Genomic DNA, 10,455 nt, shown 5'->3' with positions numbered 1-10,455 from the left:
GAATGGCTGTTCTACAACCAAAGCATCCTGCTCTCCCCAGTATGCAGCAAAGTACTTTGCAAAATATAATGTAGTTCCATGGATTCAGAAGGAATGAGCACAGAATCATAGAAAAAATGGATTGGGAGAGGACTTGCCTACCTGTCTACTCCAGCCACCTAGCCTAAGGAAGGATATTCTGACTTTTCAATTGCTCTGCTGTCCTTTCTGGATAGAGACTGCCAGTCTTCACTAGGCAATCCATGCCAGAGCTTCTCTATACATAGATTTACTAGGTTTTTCCCGTTATTCTTGCTTGTGCTATTCATTATGGGAAGAGAGAACAGATTATTCTCTTCTTTCTCAAAGTGTTTGCAGAATGTTGTCATGTCCCTAATCAAACTTCTTCCAAGTTAAACAATCCCAAGTCATTCAGTTTTTTCTAAAGATCATAATTTCAAAATCTCTTTCTTGTAGAGTAACTCCAGCTTGTCTTTCTGACACCCAGAAATAAACAGCACATCAGATGAACTCTTCTAAAAAGTGGAACAAAACAGTGCGTCTTGAAAGCTGTTCTCCTGCATGTGAAACCTTATCTGATGTCTGCCACTTTTATAATGGGAAAATGATGTTGAGTTCAGCTTATAATACTCAATGACAATGCCAGTACATTTGTATTTCAGCTGTTAGAATTGTAGTTTTGAAGTGATTGAGACTATCCCAACAGAACATGATTTATCTTGCACTGCAGAACAGTCTTGAAGTACATGACATGCTTTTCTTCGGAATGAGAGTAAACTGGAAGACGCTCCTCAAATCTGCTCTTGCTATTTACTGCTGATGGGTGGTCTGTCCGTAAGACTGAGTAAAGCTAAACTGAAGTAAACCCTTTAAATGTAAACCCAAGACTCCGGATCCTCAGATTGCTGTTATACACCCCTGCTTGCTTACACAGGCCCCTTAACTCTCAAAACTTGTCTTAAACAAGTGCTCCTTTCTGACTGTACTACATATGTATAATGGATTACTTTTATCTTAGTGCCATATCTTGCATTTTTCCACTTTTGATTTTACTTGACATCTGCATTTCTGAAGTTCTCTTCAGATTCTAGATGTGTCCTGCAATGCATTTGATGTCCTTCTTGTCTTCAGGCCATCTTCAAATTTAATAATCGTATTTTCTCTTCTATCATTTGGGTCATTAATTAAAATATCAAGTAGAGTGAGATCCAAGACAGATCCCTCTGGCACCCCATTTAGCATCTCTTTCCATCTTAACAGTGAACTACTGGAAATATTCTCAGAAATTTTGTCCCGTGCTGTAGAATTTCTGCTAAAGAAATACACATGAAGATTTTTTAATAAGAATGTCAGATGAGGCCGTGTTAAAATCAAAATATGTTGAAGATCAGTGCTTCATCTCTAACTCTGTAGAAGTTAGATTGATTTAATACAGTCCAGTTGTGATGAATTCCAGTAGGCTATTATTTATCTCCTTACTGTCCTTCAGATATTTATAGAGAATTTAGCTGATTATTTGTTCTAGATTTCTTCCAGGAACTGATGCTGACTGATCTTTTACTTGTATATGTATAGACACTGTGCTTGCCGTGTGTTACTATTTTCTGGTACATTATTTGACCTCTCTGAGTTCTCAAAGTTTAAATTCTCTAATCGTAAATAAACCAGGGATTGCAAACTTGCACTGAGACCAAGTTGCACAGCACTACTAATGTCCACATGATTAAACCTTCTCCCAGTACCCCAAAAAATATTTTTGCATTCAAAATTCCTCTTATCCAGGTAATTCCTCATCTGCGTCCATCTGGTAAAATATTAATTAGGAAAGAGCAAAAATTATGCCAGAGATCTTTTACTAGTAAGCACTTGGGATGATCCTAGACAATGTGTCAGTCCATACCCAGTCCTTTTTTTTTTAATAACAGCTATAATTTGATATAGCATAAAATGCTCACCGATCCCTCTGAGAAGGCTTCAACCACTTTAGCTGTGATCATAGCAACAACAATGATCAGTTCAGTGTTTTGGACACTGGCACAGGATGCATAACCCATTTTATCCCCATAAGAACTGCAGTAGCTGTGTGACAAATGGACAAAGATGTTTTTTCAAAGATGTAAGAGAGAGAAAAATGCCAGCTTGTGCAAATTTAGTTTAATTTAGGCATCTAACTTATTATCCCTTTCTCTGCACTCGCTCCATAAAGAATGTTTCCTTTCTGTTCACTGCATCTACTTTTTCTTCTATTGTGTTGCTTACTTATTTGCCCTCATTTTCTAATGCCCTTGTTGTGACTCTGTAATAGTCTCTGGTAGCCGTTTTAGCTCAGGCCTTCTTCTTGGTTATCATATTGTTACATTATGCAAGAATCATTATTCCATCCTGACTTAAAGACAGAACTTCTAGCTGCTACATAATGCATGTACAGATTCAATGCATTTCTAATGCTGAGAATTTTTTTCCTTTCCCATTGTTCATATAACCAGAAATATTCTGTGGAAAAACTAAAAATAAATTTTCACCCAGCAGAGTATGGTTTATAATGTTCTCTTGATATGGGCATTATCTCAGATTTAGCTCAGCTCACTTCGTATGGGAGACAGAGAGAGATTCAGCTCTAATTTAATATCTCTGAGATTGATCTGAGCTGTTTGCAGTTTCAGTCACACATAATAAGGTGAAGGTACAGTGTCTGGATGTCTGGCTGAGCTTTTGTGCAGTGCTTATCATGGTAACGTATCTGAGCTGTCTTGAAAAAATGTATATTATGAAAAGCCAGCAAAAATTAATAATGACCTTCCAATATTATTAACCTAACCTGATTCCTTTGTACTTGACACCATTCATTTTCATTCCTTTAACACTGTGTTTCCCCATTCTACAGTCCAAAAAATTACCAGAGTAAGCTCTTCTCAAGGATTGAATGGAAGGCTCTGTCAGGTATCTTTCTGACAGACGGAGACTGGAGTTTAGAGGACAGCAGCACTTGTGTGTTTGCGTCATGGGTTTTGGAGCTAGAAGGGAAAACACTAAAGAATGACCATCAATAGCAGTAGAGTAATTACAGCTGCAGTGCTAAATTTCTCCCTTATGAGTTCTTATCAAAGGTCATAGGCCCGATTAAGGCACACGCAAAATAAAGATGAGGTGATTGGTGGTAAGCAACATGACTTCATCGAGGGCAAAGGCCAAGATATGCCTGACAAATTTGGTGGCTTTTTATGACCAAGTTACATTGTCAGTGGGTAATCATCTACCTGGGCTTGTGCAAAAGATTTAACACTGTCCCACATGATGTGCTGCTTGCCAAATTGGAGAAAAATGGATTTGGTGGATGAACAAGTCGCTGGATAAGGAATTGACTGAGTGGTCACACTCAGAAAGTTGCAGTCAATGGCTTAGTGTCCAAGCAGAGACAGGTGACTCAGGGATTGGTGCTGGGACCAGTGTTATTTAACATCTTTGTAGGCAGCAGGGACGGTGGGATTGAGTGTACTGTCAGAAAGTTTGCAGATGACACCAAGCTGACTGGTTCAGTTGAAATGCTAGAGGGAAGGGATGCTATCCAGAGGGACCTGGACAATCTTGAGGGGAGGGTCCATGCCAACCTTATGGAGTTCAACAAGCAAGATCTTGCACCTGGGTTGGGACAATCCTAAGCACAGATATAGGCTGAGCAGAGAACAACTTGAGAACAGCCCTGAGGAGAAGATTTGGGAGTGCCCGTTGATGAAAGATTCAACATGAGCAAGCAATGTGGGCTTGCAGCCCAGAAGGCCAACCGTATCCTAGATTGCATCAGGGGAAGTGTGACCAGCAGATTGAGGAAGGTGATTCTCCCCTCTACTCTGCTCTCGTGAGACTCCACCTGGAGTACTGCATCCAGATCTGGGGCTCCCCACACAAGAAGCACAAGGAGCTTTTAGAGCAAATCCAGAGGAGAGCCACGAAGATGATCAGAGGGCTGGAGCCTATGAGGACAGTCTGAGTGAGCTTGGGCTGCTCAGCGTGGAGAAGAGAAGGCTCTGGGGGGACCTTATAGCAGCCTTCAGAAGGAGGCCTACAGGAAAGCTGAAGAGAGATTTTTCTATGGACATGTAGCAACAGGACAAAGGGAAATGGTTTTAAACTGGTGGAGGGTAGATTTAGGCTAGATATTAGGAAGAAATTCTTTACTGTGAGGGTAGTGAGACACTGGAACAGGTTGCCAAGAGAGGTTGTGAATGCTCCCTCCCTGGAGACGTTCAAGGCCAGGCTGGATGGGGCTTTGAGCAACCTGGTCTGAAGGGAGGTGTCCGTGCCTATAGCAGGGGGTTGAAACTAGATGATCTTAAAGGTCTCTTCCAACTCAAACCATTCTATGATTTATTCCATGATTCTATGATCATTTGGAATGATGTAATCAAAAATCATAAGTAACTTCTGATACACTCAAACTATGCAATTCAGCCCAATGCTTTGAATCCTGAATTAGCTCTGGAAGCAGCGCCATTAAACTGCCATGTCATTCTGCCCAAGATCCTTAGTCTTCTTGAGAGGCAGATCTAATTATCCTGGGCTACTAGCAGTAGCCTAGTGCAGCCACAGCACTTCTGGGATGAAGGTTTGGCATCTGCTGACATTGAGTTAGATTGGTCAGCCGGGGGGTAGCTTCGAATTGTCCTCCCAATGCCTCATAGCACACTGAAGGTATGTCTTAGAGCTGTCTGTCAAAGCAGACCCCAGTCACAGAGGAACAGAGTGGGAGGACTTGTAAGCATCAAGCTGTAAAACTCCGTAGTTTCTCAGCTACGTGCTCACCTTCCAGGACAGGGAGAATGCAACGCAAAGATCTTTCAGTGTCTTGTCCTCATCTTGCACCAAGCCAGTGCACTCTGCCTATAGCTTCCTTGGCCCCATGGGGACCTTGCTTTTCTCAGGTCATGCACTCTTCACTCTCAGTATTGTCATACGCTGCAGGAGACGGTAAATAAACATTAATTAAACTTTTCAGTATACCGTGACTGTATCAACACCACTCTTCTGGAGAGCTGCCTGCTCAACCAGGACCAGCCCGGATACCCTGCTCATGCTTGTACAGTCAGCAGTACCAGTAATATCCATTCCACCTTTATTTCATCTGGGGTTTCAAAGAAATCAAGATGATCAAAGATGACAACAACCAGTTCAGATTTAAAGCCTAAGAATCTAACCCATCCTGAGCAAGTTCACAATCCAAAACTCAGTATTGTATAACATCCTTGCATTCCATTCAGACATATTTAAAATATAGAACCATCTGAAGACAGCTTCACAATGTTTCCAGGACGAGGACTGTTTGCTCATCTCTGCACAGTGTTTGGCAGAAGAGGACTCTGAGACTTTGGGGTGCCCTGAAGTACAAAAGAGTGATGGCACTTAAGGGATGGACTGGTCAAAGCCAGGAGCATTTCTACAGTTCTATGTTTCCCAACAAAATCAGTAAAGTGTGCTGAACTCAGTGGAAACTCCTCTTGGGGAATCTTGACTCATCTACGTGAAGACAGTGCTCTCAGTCAAGCCCTGACACATTCATGGTTAGACAGACATCATTCCAATAGTGGTCTGCCACTGTGTTTTCCGTTCTATAAAATAAACCGTGCAATTTACTATTTCTTTTCTCCTTTTCAATTTTTGTAATCTAGAAGAACAATAAGCGCATATATTGCTTTTATGAGGGAAAGATCTGAGAACCTGGCAGCTTGCCTGTTCCCCTCATTTGTTTGTGTTCAGGAACAGACAGGGTATTTTGCTTCAGCAAAAGAGCGAACAGAATTCTGTCCCTCTGAAATCAATTGCAGAGCAGTGCAGGAAAGAGCCAGAGTGTGGTGAGGTCTTCAGGAGGGACAGGGGATAATAAATCACCTCATTATTTCTTGTTTCTCATTGCAGCCAGAGTCAGGAGGAGCATGTCTAATCTCCTTACTGTGTGGTAGTGCTTATGTGTGGGTGTGGGAAGGGTAAACAATGCTCAGTCCCTATTCTGTCAGATTTGTTCTTGCTGTGTAACATCTCCTGCTTGGAGCAGAACTCTAGCGCCTTCGTGACACTGGGGAGAGAGTGTGGGGTCTAGATGGATTTTGGAGGGAAAGAACAGACACTGAGCCTTGGGAGAAGAGGCAGATGGCAGATGGATAAAGGAAAGATGGGAGATGGCAAATGTGATTTTGGGGCTTGTTACTCTATGTGTGACAAGAGACCCTGGGGCTGCCTAACTAATCAGTGGATGGTTTTTCATTTCTGCTAAGGCTCTGTCTGTTGTGATCTCTAATAACACCTCATCTCTTCTTTCCCCAAAATGCCACTCCAGGTTCTGCTACTGGATTTCAGTGAAGTGGATGATTTTTTTGTCTCTCCTTCCTTAGCTCTCCCAGCCAAGCTCTTTTACCTTTCTTCAATTTCTACTGCCCCTTTGTTTCAGTGTGGTTCCTTCACTCGGTGTATAGAAACGAGTTAAAGAATCTTCCCTTAGCTCTTTTAAAATCATACTGATGTACATACAGTTGTATTAAACAGTGCTATAGTGGATTTAGGCTTATGTGATTGGCTCCCAGGAGTAGCCCCCCCTCCAGCTGCATTTTTTCCAGTGGGATTATGCATAGATTAGCATCCTACTTGCTCCAAGGAGGTCTAGGAGAATCCAAATGCTCACATTAACTACTGTTGTCAGAAGCTTCCTGGGAAAGGACTTTGGTTTCTTTGTTTGAATAGATGGATGTTTGTTTTTAACATAAGGCTGAATTAGGAGTTTCTTCTTCATGCTATCCCTTGAGTAGCCTCACTAGAACGGCTTGCATCAACAGTTTTATTCTGCTGTAAGAAAGTAGTTCTCCATTCACCTCTTCTTTTAGGATCAGTGAATCTGCTTGTACACATCCAGGACAGAACTGGGGCTAGGTTGACCTGGCTGTCTTCAAAGGAGAGATTGTTCATTGCTACTTTCAATTCTTGGCTGCATCACCACCTATATCTTCATATGAATGCCTATAAAGCAAGTAGGAATGGAAGTGGTTTGAGAAGGTGAAGTGCTGTTTTGAATTTTTGCCTCTATGGCTAAGCTACCTCAGGGATGTCAATTCACAGCTAAAACTGCAGGAAGATTTTCTTTACCTCCAGAGCTAGAAAGTCAACCACTCGCATATTGCATGTGGCAGGGGGGTTGGAGATTCATGACCCTTGAGGTCCCTTCCAACCCTGGCCATTCTGTGATTCTGTGAAGGAACATGCGCCAGTTAGGAAGTGTTGGTGGAACTGCTGTGTTTTCCTCCCTTGGGATTTACCTACAGTTGCCTGGTGAAGGCTTATCTGCACTGACGTCCAAAATAAAGACCTGATCAGGCTTTAAATCAGGCATGTTTGACTGACAAGCCGTGGGCTGCACGTGGCCCAGCTCAGTTTGCACTATGGCCCATGTTGCCTGCATCACATCATCATGGTGTCAGCTCTGTCCCCCAGGGACATGGGGCAGGCACAGTGCAGTGCTGCCAAATAATATCTCAGTGTGCTTAATTTGCAAGGAAATTGTGTCCGTTTTCAAAGATTACAATCTGAAAAAAACTTTATATGCAGAAACATGCTGCAAAATAGATACATATCAAGGAATGCTTTGCAAAGACACAGTAGTGGGACTGGAAAAAATCTATCACCTCAACAGTATATTTTTTTTCAAGTTAAAGCTGAAACAGACTATTATAAAAGCTTGTTACATGATAGTAGATCTGATTGCAAAAAAACTAAAATCATTTCCTGGTGGTGAGTTTGTTAAGCAATGTATGGAAAGCAAGGAAGATGTAATGAGTACTGATTATATATATATGTACATATATATATACATATATATATACATTTTTCTGAAACCAGTTTGTATCACCAAACTACAGCCAGATGAACTGAAGTAACAGGAAAAAACTATCATAAAAAAATTTGGAGAGTAAAGCTGCTAATTTCAAATTTTTTGCTTTGGTGACAGATGAAAGTACTGATGCTACAGTTATGGTTCTGCTTGCTATTTTCATTAGAGTATTGATAATGAGTATAATGTCACTGAAGAAATGGCTTCTTTGGTGCCAATGAAGGACACAACTAAATCTCTTGATTTGGATGAAGCAATAAAAAAAAAATACATTACATTGATTTTCTTTAACCTTTGTCAATGTGTCTGGTATAGCTACTGATAGTGCCCTGGTGATGGTTAGTAAAAAAAAAAAAAAGTTATAAAGTTAATAGAATAATTAAATTAATAGAATATGACGCAGTTACCACAGGTAATTCCCATCTGATGAAATATCACTGCATCAGACATCAAGAAAATTTATGTGCAAAAACTTTAAAATAGGTAATATCGTACAAATAATAAAAAAAATTGTGGATTTCTAAAAGCCAGGAGACTGAATGATTGCCAATTTTAGGAATACCTTACAAGTATTGTAATGGATGCTGATTATGGGGTCATCATTTACTTTTCTGTAGGAAGGTGGCTAAGCTAGGGCAAAATGTTAAAAAATACTTTATGATTTGCAAAATGAAATCAATGAAAATTGAAAATTGAAATCAAAATGAAATTTTCTGGACTCAAAAGGAAAATTTGTGCCAGAATGTGACGATTAAAAATGGCTCACAGATTTTGCATTTTTGGTGGATTTCACAGCTCATTTAAATGAGTTAAACATGAGTCTTCAGGGTGAAAATCACCTTATATATGCTATGTTTCAGATAAGAACAGTATTTGAAACAAAACTTAAATTACGACAAGTTCAAGTGTGGCAAATAATTTTAAACATTTTGTTATGCTGGTTGAACACAGTCCTGTGATTAGTGAAAAATATGCAGCCATGCTTTACATTTTGATACAGGAATTTGAGAATAGGCTTCAAGATTTCCAAAAAAAGCCATTACTTTTTTGTATATTTGCAACTCCGTTTTCACTTGTCATAAATACGTTACCTGCAAATTTTCACATGGAATGTACAGAGTTGCAGTCAGATGTTCAACTCAAGGAAAAAAATGGCTGTGTCTCTTTACCGGAGAAAAATATCCCTCTTCACAGTCACACCTTATTCATGTCATCAGTTTTTGGCTGTACATTTGTGAATAAACATTGTCAAAGATGAAGCACAGGAAGAGTAATATTTTATCGAAAACCTAAAGAATGCACTGGGAGTGGCAACCACTGCCATCAAATCACCCTGATGCATTTGTTTCACAAAAACACGGTCAGTCATCCCAACAGTTATATGTTATTGTTGCTCTCTGTTTTGGTTTGGTTTGTTTTTTTACATTTTAATAAAAATACATAAAAAATAAGTTTTATTACTTACGTTCATTAAATGTATTACATATTCTATATGCAGCCATAGGCAATACCTGTTCTCCCACTGCAGCCCAGGCAAATCAAAAGGTTGGACAACCGTGCTTTAGATGAATCAATCCAAGTGCCAGTAGCAGATTAGCTGTGATATTTTAGATTTCCTTAGAGCCAGCTCTCTACCTTACCCTTCTTTTTTAATAACTCTGGTAATGATAAGAAGGGAAGAAAGCCTTTTCGGATTCACTCACTCAAGGAACAGCTGTTACCACCAACAATCTTAACAAAATTGCAGCAACCAAAACCTGTGAGTCACTTCCTTCATCTCCTTTAACTCAGAATTAGTTTCACGAATGAATTCATTAGCTCTCTCGCAGTACAGCAAACATCCTCCTGTAAAAGGGAGCAGCTGGGATAAGAAAACATATAGTTCTCATAATGCTAAAAGCAGAAGAGGTCTACAAGGCAGAGACCAGGTTTCCTTTAATGCTTGAGAACTGTTTTACACAACATAACTGTTACTGGAAATATCATGATTGCATGATGATCTCTATATCAAAATTAAGGGTCGCTACTAAAAACTACAAACCATTTCCTAAGACAGTGTTTTAGAATGCAGACAGATCTGGCCCTTTTTCCTTTTAGAAGCATAATCATAGACCATATTCAGACCATCTACAATGGCACCTAAGCTAGACTGAGATGATACCTGTTAAGACATCCATTATTGTCAGAAGAGCAATGCATGACCCAGGGACACTAGGCAGGTCTGCCACATCCTTTGCAACCAGCAGAGGTAAGAATTTAACAAATGCCCAAAGTGACTATCCATCATAGACAGTGTAAATGTAGGCTTCAGTCCACCAAGCACATAATGAATCAATCTCCAACAACAGGTTACTAATTCAAACTCAGTCACTCTTACCTTGAAGACCAAGATTGCATTTGGCACTTGTGTCCTTCATGATTTTCATTACAACTTGGCCAAAAGCAGTTGCTGCTGATTCTGAAATTGGTGACTGTGGCCAGGTAAGGTGATGAACAAGCATGCAATCCATCAGACATGGGAGAAGCTGTTAATGCCTGCTGTAGTACATGCTGTACATGTGACATAAGCTCTGCATGAAGTCGTT

The sequence above is a fragment of the Centrocercus urophasianus genome, unplaced genomic scaffold (assembly GCF_019232065.1).
Source record: "Centrocercus urophasianus isolate 14NV4802_14NV808 unplaced genomic scaffold, USGS_Curo_1.0 seq_9, whole genome shotgun sequence".
NCBI classification, from domain to species: domain Eukaryota; kingdom Metazoa; phylum Chordata; class Aves; order Galliformes; family Phasianidae; genus Centrocercus; species Centrocercus urophasianus.
This window is presented reverse-complemented; position numbering follows the sequence as displayed.